Source organism: Arachis duranensis, chromosome 10 (assembly GCF_000817695.3).
Source record: "Arachis duranensis cultivar V14167 chromosome 10, aradu.V14167.gnm2.J7QH, whole genome shotgun sequence".
NCBI classification, from domain to species: Eukaryota; Viridiplantae; Streptophyta; class Magnoliopsida; order Fabales; family Fabaceae; genus Arachis; species Arachis duranensis.
Genome location: NC_029781.3, coordinates 52,497,489 through 52,511,583, shown reverse-complemented (window position 1 = coordinate 52,511,583; position 14,095 = coordinate 52,497,489).

Here is a 14,095-nt window from a genome sequence, read left to right as displayed (position 1 = left end):
GGGTCATATGAATTTTCTTGTTCTTCATGCTAATTGACCTAAATTAGATTCATCTTAGCTGATAAGTTATTGATGTTTCTATTTGAATAGATGATGGTTGCTAAACCGAGATCGATTTTATTGATAAATCTATTGCTGAACTCATATTCGAAAATACACCTTGGTTCATGTGAAATATGGCTGTTGAATTTGTCTGAATTATCTTGAATTCATATGGACTGATTTTGCTATTTGTTTAATTCGGGAATGCTCAATTTACTGCCGGAATGCAGCCGAATTTTTCTGAAAACCTTATCTTATTAATTTCCAATTGTGAAATGAATTTGGCACATTTTAACTCTAGTCCCACTTATTTATTGCCAAATTTAAGTCATAGAGTGGTCGGCTGGCACTTCCGCTTTTCTTCAGTTCCCTTTATTCGATTTACATCATTGCAGACAATAATGAACTAGTTAACAGATTTCTATGTCAATTAGAACCTTGCTGACCAATGAATTTTGAACCTCTTCTATGTTTGAATTATTCACGTTAGGTTACAAATCTTCCTTCTTCATGGTCCTATTTCAATTTTAACTTTTCCTTGACTATTGAAGTTGTCTCATAAATTTTCTAATCGGCCTAATCTTGTTTCTTTCTGATGAGGTTCTTTGACGTTGCTATTGATGGTGCCTTTTTACTTGAGTGATGAATTACATTGATGATGACTTATGTTTACCATTTGTGCTTCTTACATTACATTTTCCATCATCAATGATTTGTTTTGTCTTCATGAAAGTGAGCTTGCTTGTTCTTTGAATTTGTGCACACATTTTTGGTTAAGAACTACATTACCATGCCGCTAATTTTAACCCACTTTTCTAACTCTTGACTTAATTGACTTTCTAACCTTTCTTTTAGTTTTCAACTAACTCTTTTAGGTCCCTTTTTGAGGTATGATAATTGTTGTTGCTTAACAAATAAGCATCTCACTATTATTGCATGAATTCTTGGTTCTTGTTCTGATTGTTGTCTGAGTTCTATTTTCTTGCATTCCAAGAGTTTATTTCTTTAAGTCACTTCATGAATGTGTCTTAATTTCTTTTTGTTTCTGGTTTTCTGCCTATTTGCTTATTTACTTGCTTCCCTTTCCTCTGCTTTGTTTAATAACCTGTATTCTGGGAATTTTGTTTTTCAGGATGTCTGATAGGAAAGGAAAAGGAAAGGCTAAGGCTAGCTCCAGTAAAAGGAAGAGAGGACAGTCATCCGTTGCTCTATCGAATGTTCTATCAGATGAATTTTGGTGTGAAAAGAACTTTACTGATCAAGAAAAAGCTGATCAACTTGTGCCTGCTAATGACCCAGTCAAATTTGCCAATCTTTACTATGAACTCAAGTTTCCGGTCTTTGCGGAAAAATGGAACCTCTACTTGGAAAGGAAGCTGAAAATACCAACCGATTTGAGGAAGTACACTGAACACCAGATTGAACAGAGGGGTTGGGTATTTCTGGATAGAGATCTGGCAGAGGTAAACACATCATGGGTCCGTGAGTTCTATTCTAACTATTATAGGACGACCTTTGATACAGTGCAGCTTAGGGGAAAGCAGATTTTAGTCACAGAGGAGGCGATACAAGATATCCTCCACTTCCGGCCTAAAACAGATGATACAGAAGGTTTTCAGAAGGCCGAGGAGTCTATTAGATTCATGAGTTTTGATTGGGATGCTGTCCGGCATACCATAGCCATTGATCCTGATGCTCCGTGGGCTATGAGAAAGTCAAAGGTAACTCCACAGGGTATAAAGGTTATTTATCTCAATGACGAGGCTAGGTTGTGGCAACAGATACTGAGCAATTATGTTATGCCTAGTACTCATGAGTCAGAGGTGCCAGCAGCTATGATCCTTCTTATATGGTGTGTCATGGAAGGGAAGGACCTATACCTTCCAAGGCTCATCAGGAAGTATATGTCCAGAGTTCATGTGAGAGGCACATTAGCTTTTCCTTATTTGATTACCCAGATGGCTCGTCGAGCTGAGGTACCTTGGGAGCCAGAGGATGAGAGACCACCGATTGCCAACTGTAAGAAGGTTATTCCGCACGGTAAGCGGTTTGGCCCTCTAGGCCACAGACCACCTATTACTACTTCTACTGATGCGGCCACATCCTCAACAGCACCTGCAGCACCACCTACTTCAGCAGCACCATTATCCACTTCTCAGCCAGTCTACCACCTTGTGCACTACCTTTTCGAGCTCCTTGATCAGATGGAGCGCCGCAATCAGTGACGCTATGAGTAGTCGAAGTATCGCAACAAGTGACGCTATGCCCATCTGAAGCTGATTGTGACTACTGGGTGTACTGACATTCCCTCTGAGTGCGACACACCCTCGGGGCACTCTGAGGAGGAGGAGTAGGAGGAGGCATCGGAGGAGGACCAGCAGCAAGCATAGCACGAGGAGACTCAGCCTGAGCATCTGCCAGAGTCACAGACACCTGCAACTGACCATGGACCAGTGGGCAACGATCCTTCTCACCCAGCTTGACTGAGAGCATCGGGGACGATGTTGTAATTTAAGTGTGGGGAGGTCGCCGTCTCCAGTGGACTATATTTTGGTGAACTATTTCATACTTTTGTTTTATTTTGCTTTATTTTGTTTTATTTCTTTTTCTTTCAGTACTTGCACATTTTTATTTTATTGTACTTTTGTTTTTTTTTTACTTTGTTGCATTTTGCACTTTGGGCTTGTATATATCTTAGATATTTAGCTTGAATTGCACGTTTAGTTATTAGTTGTGATATGGAAAAATGTGGATTATTGAGCTTAGTTTACCCTTTTGCATATGAGAATTTGGTTTGATTGAAAATAGGGAGTAAACTAAAAACTTTTAGCTTTTCATAATCAACTTTTTGAAACTTGCATGATATATATATATTGGAATATGGTTTTTGAGCTAAGAACACACAACCTGTGAGATTTTAAGCTTAATGATACGGTTACATTATTTAACCATGATTTTTATTTTTGTGTGTTTTCTTCTCTACGATTGCAATCTATGGTTTGTTCCATTCTATATGTCCATTATTTAGTGTATATTCATGCATATATATGATTGAGGCCATCATTTGATATTAGCTCACTTATCCCGAACAACCTACCATTCCAATTACCATTGTTTGCCACATTGAGCCTTTTCAACCCGCCTTTTTATTATTTATATTACCACATCACTAGCCTTAAGCAGAAAAACAATTAATTACCTTATTTGAATCTTTGGTTAGCTTAAAATAGAGATTCTGTGTCAACTAAGTATGGGGAAATGTGGAGACTTTGGTTGATGAGAATGTGTATTATTTTCATTGACAAATATTGAGAATTTGGGTGCTACTCATGTGAAATTATAAGAACCATATGCATTCATTTACTATGCTTTCATATAAAAGAAAATAAAAAAAATAAGGAGATGGGAAGAAATAAATGAATAGGGGACAAAATCACCCCAATGTTAAGTTCAATAAAAAGATCAATGCATATGTGATGGAATGAAAATTGAGACATGAGTTTGTGAAATATACAAAAGTGAGATTTTGGGTAGCTAAGCTTGACTTTAGAATTGTATAGAGTGTGTATATGTGTTAGGTGAGAACTTAGACTAGTCAAAGATTCATATGATAGCTCACTTGGCCATACATATATCCACACCCTTACCTTAGCCCCATTACAGCCTTGAAAAGCCCTCATGATATTTGCATTTGTATACTTGATAGTTGTTGATTGGTTAGATGAAGAACAAAGTTTTAGAAAGCATGATTAGAGGAGATTTGAGTAGTTTAACCCCAAACACTTGAGTGATTAGAGTGCATATACAAATCCAGTGAGGGTTCAATGGCTCATTTTCATATGTCCATATTTGATCATTGCATGTCTTGCAAGTTTGTGAACTCTTTTGATTCACTCAACTCAATTGTGAATGTGATTTGATATGATTGATTTAGTCCTTGATTGTGCATACATGATTTCTTGAAAATTTGACTCATTTTGACCACATATATGCTTATATATATATATAATTAGAATAGCATGATGCATGTAGGTAGCTCGCATCTAAATAGGTTGCATTGCATAAGTTCCACCATGCTGCCTTCACTCTTTTGGTTCTCTTGAGCTTAGAATGAGGACATGATAATGTTTAAGTGTGGGGAGATTGATAAACCGCTATTTTACGGTTTATTTTGTATTGAATTGAGCGGATTTTATCCATTATTCTCACACTTATGCATATAAATTGCGTGTTTTACATTTTCCTTCCTAATTCTGTGATATAGTTGAAAACATGTTTCCTAGGCCTTTAAATTGTCAATTTTAATTATCCTTTATTACCCTTCGATGATGTGATCTATGTGTTAAGTGTTTTCAGGTTTTATATGATAGAAATGGCTTGGAAGATGGAAAGGAAGCTTGCAAAAGTGGAAGGAACGCAAGAAAATGAAGTTTTGAGAAGCTGGTAGCGACGCATACGCGTGGGCGAATGGGGGAAACAAACAACACAACATTCATCCACATAATTTTAGGTTTTAGATGTAGTTTTCTAGAGAGAGGGGCTCTCTCCTCTCTCTAGGTTTTAGGGTTCTTAGTTTTATTCCTTTTCAATTTTCGAATTCTATCTTATTTCAATTTAGTTTCTCTTCTACTTTTGATTGTTCTAGCTTTCTAGTTTATTTATTTCCCTTGTTGATCACTTTATGTTGCTATTTTTAGTTTATGAATTCTCATGTTAGATTTAATTTTCTATTTAATGTAATTTGAGGTATTTCATAATTATTGTTCCTTTCTTCGTTTGTTATTATTGATGTTTGCAATTGGTTGTTTAGATTTGATATTCCTTGTTAGTTTTCTATGTTTTTATGTTGTGCCTTCCAAGTGTTTGATAAAATTCTTGGTTGAATTTTAAATTAACTTTTTATATTCTTAGCTTGGATTGAGTAATTGGAGACTCTTGAGTTATTAACTCCCTTTTTGATTGATAATTGAAAGTTGCTAGTTGATTTGAATTCCACTAATTCTAATCTTTCCATAAGAGTTGACTAGGACTTGAGGAATCAAATTGATTTATCCACTTGACTTACCTTCATAGTTCGAGGTTGACTAAGTGGGAGCAATGGACAATTGATGTCACAATTGAGGATGATAATGAGGATAGGACTTCTAATTATCAATCCTGGCTAAAACTTTTCTTAATTACTAGTTTACTTTCTTGTCATTTACATTCCTTGTTCAACCTTTACAAAAACCCAAAAATATACTATCCCAAAACCAATAATAACTACACCTCCCTGCAATTTCTTGAGAGACGATCCGAGGTTTAATACTTCCGGTAATTTTTATTGGGTTTGTTTAAGTGACAAACAAATTAAATTTGATTGAGGTTTAATTGTCGATTTAGATCTATTCTTACAACGGGACTACTTTTGTGAAATTCTTTACCGACGATTCTTCCTCCATCAATTTTTGGTGTCGTTGCCGGAAAATTGGAAACGTGTGCCTTACTATTGTTTATTGTGAATATTGTGAATACTTTTGCTTTTTTCGTGTCTTTGTTAGTTATTTCTAGTTTTAGGAGTTTTGTTTTATTATTTCTTATTAGTTTTTATTTTTATTTTCTCTTTATACTATGAATTCTCACCCCTTTGGCTATGAGTTTGGTTACAATTATGTTGTAGGAAGAGGAGATTACAATGAAAGCTTCCATCACGGATGGAACAATCAAAGGTAGGAGGAGCCTCAAGCATATGCTCAACCTTCTTGGCAGCAACCTCCTCCGGTCGCATATAGGTATAACTCCAATCCTAAGGCATATCAATCTAATGGATGTGGTAGTCCATATTGTACTTGTCAACAACCACCATCATATGCCTATGAACCCCCTCTTCAACATAGCTTTGAACCACCATACTCCCAAGTCACTTACTACCAAACACCCTCATATGATCCTAACCCTTATCCACCACACTAGCCACCTTACGAATCATATGAACAATATATGCAACCACCCCAATTCCAACACAATTACTCCCAAGAACCACCACCTCCATATACACCATGTCCATATCCATCAATCCAAGAGCCATATGATCCTAATTATTTTAGCCAAGCAGAACAAGAGTCAAAGGATCGTCTCAAGGAATCAATGGATCGGCCCAAGCAACCATCCGTCAAAAGATAGAATCATGGGATTCATGTCACAAGCAAAACGTGTCAAAGGAAGATTGTGGAGGAGCAATCATGGAGTGTGTTGTGCAACAACTGAAAAAGATGGAGAGTGTTGAACTACCACATCCTTATTATAATGAATCACCCTCTTATCATGAACCTTTCCTCCCAAGTAATGAGCCCTCGTATCCACCTCAATCTTCAATGCATAACACTCTTGGTGTTCTTCTTCAAGGGCAAAGAGAGTTGAAAAGGGAAGTACTAGAATTCACGGCTGCCTTGACCGAGGTAGTAAATCGATTAGTTTCCCAACATTTGAACACTCAAAGTACTTCCATGGCTACATGTGGAGAATCTAAAGAAGTGTGTAGCATGAAGGAGACACTAGAAACTCCAGTGGGAAGTGAGGAATGTGGCTTTGTATTGGAACAAGTGGAGGAGGCTGTAATAGTTGAAGAGGAAGAAGTGGTTGAAGACTTAGGAGATGCTGAACCTCCATGGGAATCTAGAATTATAGAGTATTCCTCTGAGAAGCTTGAAATTAATGTCAAAGAGGCTAGTGCACAACCTCCATGGCATATTCCTTGTGGAGAATTGGATGGAATAGATAAAGAAGTGAGTTCCCTTGGTGATGATGATCATGAATCAAATCTTCCTAGTGATGAATCTACATTCGCAATTGAACTCCTTGAACATGAGGACCCTCCTCTGATTGAGTCTGAGAATGATGTGGAAGTGGAAGTCCTTTGGAAAGGTTGGAAGGGAGTTGAACATGCTTTGTCAAGAACGTTAGAGACTTTTCTACCTAGGTTGCCGTCTACTCCTTCACTTAAGTGGGTAAAACTTATTTTTATTCGCCTTACTATCCCACTTGAATATGGTATTCTTGAAACGAATGGCCAACTTAGGAGGCTTTGTGGCATTAAGCGAAAGAAAAGGATGTTTAGTGGTTGGAATTGCAAATCAAGGCTCATCAAGGTTGAGATTTCAAGAGCTAAATGCAAGGGGTGGACTTGTGATCAATTGATTAGGTCCAAGAGAAGAGTTTGGTACTTTGTAGAGAATTTGGACTATCTGTCACCCAGTTGGAACAACGATGATCAACTTACAGACGGGTGTAGATACAAGATTTGGGATCCGGGCATACAAGAGGATCGACTTTGGGAGGTCAAAGCTTGTGAAGAACTCCCTCAAGACTTGGCAAATTCACTTGAGAATGATGAAGATTATTGGAAGTCCAAGCGTTGGTGGAAGTTTCAGGATGAGTTCAAGCACAAGCCACCATGACAAGGAGCTCACCAAATGTCCAACTTAAGGACTTTAACTAAAAGTGTTAGGTGGGAGACACCCCACCATGGTATATTCTTTCTAATTTCTCTTTTGTTTGCATTAGTAATAAATTAATTTTTTTTAGTTATAGTTATTTAGTTTAAATTATGGTTTTATTTGCTTAATCATGTTTAGTATCTTTTTGGTAGTTGTTAATTAAAAAAAAAGGGGCAACTCACGCGTGCGCATAAGCGATGCGTGGCCGTCAATGCAAATCTCGCTCTCCCATCTAACGAACAGAAAGTTTTGATGGAATCGTGCGGCTGGTGTGCTAGAGGCACAATTCGACCCATGCGTATGAGTCCCTGACGCGTACGCGTCAATTGCAATTCTGACGTACCACGCGTAAGCGTGCCTGACGCGCACGCGTCGCACGTAAATGCTGCCCCCTTCAACCTGAACAGAGAGTTGCGCGATGACGGATTTCTGTGTCAATTAGAATCTTGCTGACCAATGAATTTTGAACCTCTTCTATGTTTGAATTTTTCATGTTAGGTTACAAATCTTCCTTCTTCATGGTCCTATTTCAATTTTAACTTTAAAATTATATATGGTATGTATCTTAGGTGAGATCTTAGACTAAGCAAGGATTCACTTATTAGCTCACTTAGCCTTATACATATGCCCTTACCTTTACCTTGTCCCCATTACAAACTTGAAAAAGACCTCATGATTTTTGTATGTCTGTATTCCATATTTGTTGATTGGTTAGATGAAGAACAAAGTTATAGAAAGTAAGGATAGAAAAAGAATAGAGTGAATAACCCAATAAACACTGAGTGACTAGAGAGTAAACACAAAATCCAGTGAGGGTTCAATAGCTCATCACCATATATCTCTGCTTAATTGTTAAATGTCTTGCAAGTTTGTGAAATACCTTTACCCATCTCAATTGTAAAAAGTGGTTTAACATTATCCAGGGTTTGGCTATGCATATATGATTCCTTGAGGATATGAATTAATTTAACTACATGTAGGCTTTATATACAAGTGAATAACAATTAGAATTGCATGATTCATTTAGGTAGTTGCATTTAGAATAGATTGCATTGCATGAAATTCCACCACTTTACCTTACTCTTTATCTTGGATTTAGCATGAGGACATGCTATTGTTTAAGTGTGGGGAGGTTGATAAACCCATATTTTATGATATATTTTGTGCTCAATTTAAGTGATTTGTTCAATCCTTCACCCACTTATTCATGTGAAATTACATGGTTTTACTTTTCCTTCCTCATTATGTGATATATGTGAAAAACATGTTTCCTATGCTTTAAAAACATTTATTTTAATTACCTTTTATTACCATTCGATGCCGTGATTTGTGTGTTAAGTATTTTCAGATCTCCTAAGGCAGGAATGATTTAAAGGCTAGAAAGGAAACATACAAAAATGGAAGGAAAGCACAAAATGGAGTTTTTGAAGAAACTGGCAACGACGCGAACGCATGGACGACGCGGCCGCATGCCTAGCACGAAAAGGTAGCGACGCGAACGCATGGACGACGCGGACGTGTGCCTTGAGCAGAACACAAATGACGCGTGCGCATGACCGAAGCAAACGCGTGATAAGGAAAACTCCAGATGACGCGACCGCGTGACCCACACGGACGCGTGACAGACGCCACGCACCAGAAACTGCAGAAAACGCTCCCAGCGATTTCTAAAACCCTTTTTGGCCCAGATCCAAGTCTAGAAAGCACAAGTTAGAGGTTATAAAGTGGGAGAATGCATCCATTCATAAAAAGGCCTTCAATTATTCACTTTTCATAATTTAGATGTAGTTCTTAGAGACAGAGGAGAGGTTTTAGGATTAGGATTCCTCTTAAAGGATTTAGGATTTGAACTCTTCATCGGGTTCAATATTTCTTTTACTTTATATTTCTCGTTTACTTTCAGATACTTTAATGCTCTCATTTAATTTCTTATGTTGCCAAATTGGCTTATGAACTCTTTATGTTTAGATTGATTTTCTCTTATTAATGCAATTGAGGTATTTCAGATTTATGATTCTTATTTAGCTTTTTATATTCTTGGCTTTAATTGATTAACTGGAGGCTCTTGGGTTATCAACTTATCGTGATTGTTAATTAATTTCTCTAATTGACTGGAATTCCACTAACTCTAGTCTTTCCTTAGGAGTTGGCTAGGACTTGGGAATCTAACTAATTAGTCCACTTGACTTTCCTTTGCTTTAGGTTAACTAAGTGGGATTAAACTCAATTCTCATAAGAGTAACTAAGATAGGACTTCCGAATTTTCATACCTTGCCAAGAGTTTATTTTATAGTTATTTATTTATTTTACTTGTCATTTAAATTACTTGTTCCTTACTTTCAAAACCCCCAATCTACAAGACTCATAACCATTAATATGAACACCTCCCTGCAATTCCTTGAGAAGACGACCCGAGGTTTAAATACTTCGGTTATCAATTTTTAAGGGGTTTGTTACTTGTGACAACCATAACGTTTGTAAGAAAGGATGCTTGCTTGGTTTAGAAACTATACTTGCAATGGGAATTTATTCTGAATTCTAAACCGTCAATCTTCCGTTCTTCAAAATGGCGTCATTGTCGGGGAACTGCAAACGTGTGCCTTATTATTGGTTATTGTTAATACTTTTCTTTTACTTGTTTATTTGTTTTTGTTTTCTTCTATTTCTATTAAGCTACTATGAATTCTCACCCCTCTCACTTTGAGTTTGGTTCTAAATCTGTTGAAAGGAGTGGAAGCTATAACAGGAATATGCATCAAGGTCTAAGCAATCAAAGATGGATGGAGCCAAGAGGATCTGATCAACCCTTTAGGCAACAACACCCTCCAAGATATCATGGGAAAGGACCACTCTACAATGCATACCAAGCTGATAGATATGGTGGACCCCCTTGTAATTACCAACAAGCCCCACCCTGTGCTTATAGACCATCCTCTCAACGTAGCTTTGAACCACCACACTCACAAGTTCCTTTTCACCATTCACTACCATATGACCCTTATCCACCACAATCCCAATCCAATTACTCTCAAGAACCACCACATTCTTATTTTGAACCCTCTTCCCCAACCAATGAACCCTCCTCATACCCACCCCAACCTCCAATGAATGACAAACTTCGTGTTCTTCTTCAAGGGCAAGCGAAGATGCAAAGAGGCATACTGAAACTCACTACTGCCTTAACTGAGGTAATAAATATAATAGCTTCCCGATATCTGAGCACTCAAGGTACTCCCATGGCTACATGTGGAGAATCAAAAGAAGAGCGTAGCATGAAGGAGACACTAGAAACTTTGGTGGAGAAAGAAGAGCATGGCTTTGTATTAGAACAAGTGGAGGAAGCCATAATCGTTGTAGAGGAAGAAGTGGTTGAAGATTTAGGAGATGCTGAACCTCCCTGGGAATCGAGAACTGTAAAAGATTCCATTGAGAAGCTTGGAATGGATGCCAAGGAGGATAGTGCACAACCTCCAATGCATATACCTTGTGAAAAATTGGACGGAACAGACCAAGAAGTTGATTCCATGGGCAGTGATGATCATAAATCAAGCTCTCCTAGTCACGAACTCACATCCGCAACTAAATTCCTTGAGCCTGAAGAACCTTACCCAATTGAATACGAAGATGACGTCGAGGTAGATTTCTCTCAACCTCCAACGTATGACTTAAGTGACGAGGAAGACATAGAAGACTTTGATCAGGAGGCAGTTGTAGTTGAAGAATTTTGCAAAGAAGTGAAGGAATTCACAGAAGAATATAAGGGAGTAGAGCTTATAGAACCACTGGAAACACCTATCCCAAGGCCATTACCACCTAATACAAGCTTCAAGTGGGTACAATCCTTAACCTTTATCTTTACTTTTCCACTTGAATATGGTTTGCTTGAAACAGATGGCCAGCTTAGAACTCTCTGCGGCTTTAAGAGTAAGAGGGAAATGGCTCGTACTCAGAGCTTGTGTGCAAGATTCAATAAGGTTCCACGCTTCAATTCGAAGTGCACGGATTGGTACCAAGTTTAATTGAATGGGTCTCGGAAGACGTTTGGTCATCTTGGTGAGAATACAATTTCTAAACCACCCGGATGGAAGAATATAGATCAAGACAAAGGCAGATTTAAAAGCAAAGATTGGGATCCTAGAATCATTTCTGACATTCGTCACCCCGGGAGCCTGAGAATCTGTTTGAAGCTACTCAAAAGCTTTACGTGCCTAGTTTGGGACCCCGGAGGCTGTTGGCATTCCAAACATTGGTGGAGATTTCTGGATGAATTTAAGCATAAGCCACCATAACAGAAAGCTCATCCAATGTCCAACTTAAGGACTTTAACTAAAAGTGCTAGGTGGGAAACAACCCACCATGGTATGGTCGTTTCTTTTTCAATTTTATTTCATGTGTTTGTTTTTATATTATATTATTTTCATTGAACCCGAATGTTATTCAGAGCATTTGCATCAGCATTGCATACTGCATAATTGCATAAAAAAAATCGCATGCGACGCAACAGCGTCGCTGACGCGTCCGCGTCATAAGTGCATTAGGTAGAAAAGGATAGTGAACAAAAAGTCACGCGAAAGCGTGGCTGGAGGCGTGCCTTTGGCATAAACTGTTCCACGCGATCGCATCGCTAACGCGTTCGCGTCAGTTGTGAAAAGTACCTCACACGCGTCCGCGTCACCCACGCGAACGCGTGATCTGGAAATCAGCGTAAAAATCCAACGCCCAGAAATCTGGGCTGGAATTATGCGGCTGGTGTGCATTTAGCCAAAACGGCCCATGCATTTGCATCCCTGACGCGAACACGTCATTTGCAAAAGCTCATCCCACGCGAAAGCGTGAGCGATGCGTCCACGTCGCGTGGATATTATGGCCCCCTAAATGGAGACAGAGAGTTGCGCTGAAATGACGCTGGAAGTGTGCGTCTAGCACAAATTCCAGCGACGCAGTCGCGTGCCTCACGCGTCCGTGTCATCCATCTTTTACCCATTCCACGCGATCTTGTCAATCACGCGACCGCGTCAATCCCATTTCACCCTAGCCACGCGATCGCGTGCCCCACGCGTTCGTGTGGATTCAAAATCACTAACCCCCTTTTCCATGCGAAAACCCTACCCGTCGTGCCCCATACCCCCCTTCTCCTTCCCTTCTATGCAACTTCTTTCCTCAACCACCGCTGCCCCCCACCGCGGCCAGCCACGACCACCCCGCCACCAGCGCCGCCTACCACCACCACAACCCTCACCTACCTCCCTTCTAACCCACCACCCCTCCACCGTTAACCCCAACCCGAAACCCCCTGCCACCTTCCCTGCTCTACCACCGCGCCGCCTTGCTCCTCCCAATGCCGCCGCATCACCACCACCATCTCTCTGCCCTCACCTCTATTCTTACACATACCAGGTTCCGCCGATCGCCAATTTCTCTATCACTTATAGTTATTTATTTTTCAGATTATGTTCGAATTAGGCTAGTTAGAGATGCATGTTTGTAGTGGATTCTAGGTGGTTAGGTAGCTAGGATGTGGTTAGTGGATTTAGACCTGATAATTGCGCCGTTCTTGTTGCTTGTTTTACCTATTCTGCACTTTTGTTCTACCTGTGATGTTCATACTGTTCATATGTTGTTCTTTACTATTTCATGCTGCTGTTACACTGCTCTTTCATGTTCATGTTATTTGTGTCTATTTGCAGCTTTATTTTAATTTATATGCACTATTTTTTTTCATGCTGTTTATTTCTGGGATCACCCATTTTTAGCCGAAATGCTGCCCAATTTTCTGCAAATTGTTTTCATGTATTGAGTTTGGTAACTTACTATTTTGCCTTCCTTGGCTACAACCAAACCAATTCATGCCCGCCTGGGCTAGCATTCTTATTCCTTTTGATCCCCTAGTTAATAACTTGCACTATTGATGATTTCATGTTAGTTTTGCAACTTTTCTATCCTTCCGACTTATCATCAATACAATGCAATTTTTGCTTGAATATGAGTTGATTATTCTTTAAAATTGTGAATTTATTGTTACCTAGGAAACATTTATGAATGCCACTCACTTTAATTTTCTTTCTCCTAACTCACTGATTTCCACTTTCTAACCTCTTTTTCAATCCTAACCGATCTAACTTTCAAACTTCTCTTTTTGGTTTTTAACTATTTACTTTAACTTTCTAACTCAAGGCATGATTATTATTTTTCCTAATTAACATGAATTCTACTTATATTACATTTTGGATTGTGCTTTTTTCATCTCAAATTTCTAACTCAAATACAATCCATAATGCACATATACTTAACTCACTTCATAATTCTACTGCTCTTTTGCCACTATGTGCTTATATTGTTATTATTCTATTTGCCTACTTGTTTTCCTATTTTTATTCTTCAATTATATCCTAGAATTTTTGATTTTCAGGATGTGTGACCCTCAGCGCAAAGGAAAGGGCAAAGCAACCACTGGCAAAAGAAAAAGAGGCGAATCCTCTATGTCTATCCTGGACATTATGCATGATGACTCCTGGTGGAAAAAGTACTTTACCCTGCAGGAGAAGGATGACCAGCTTCTCCCCGCCACTGATCAAGTA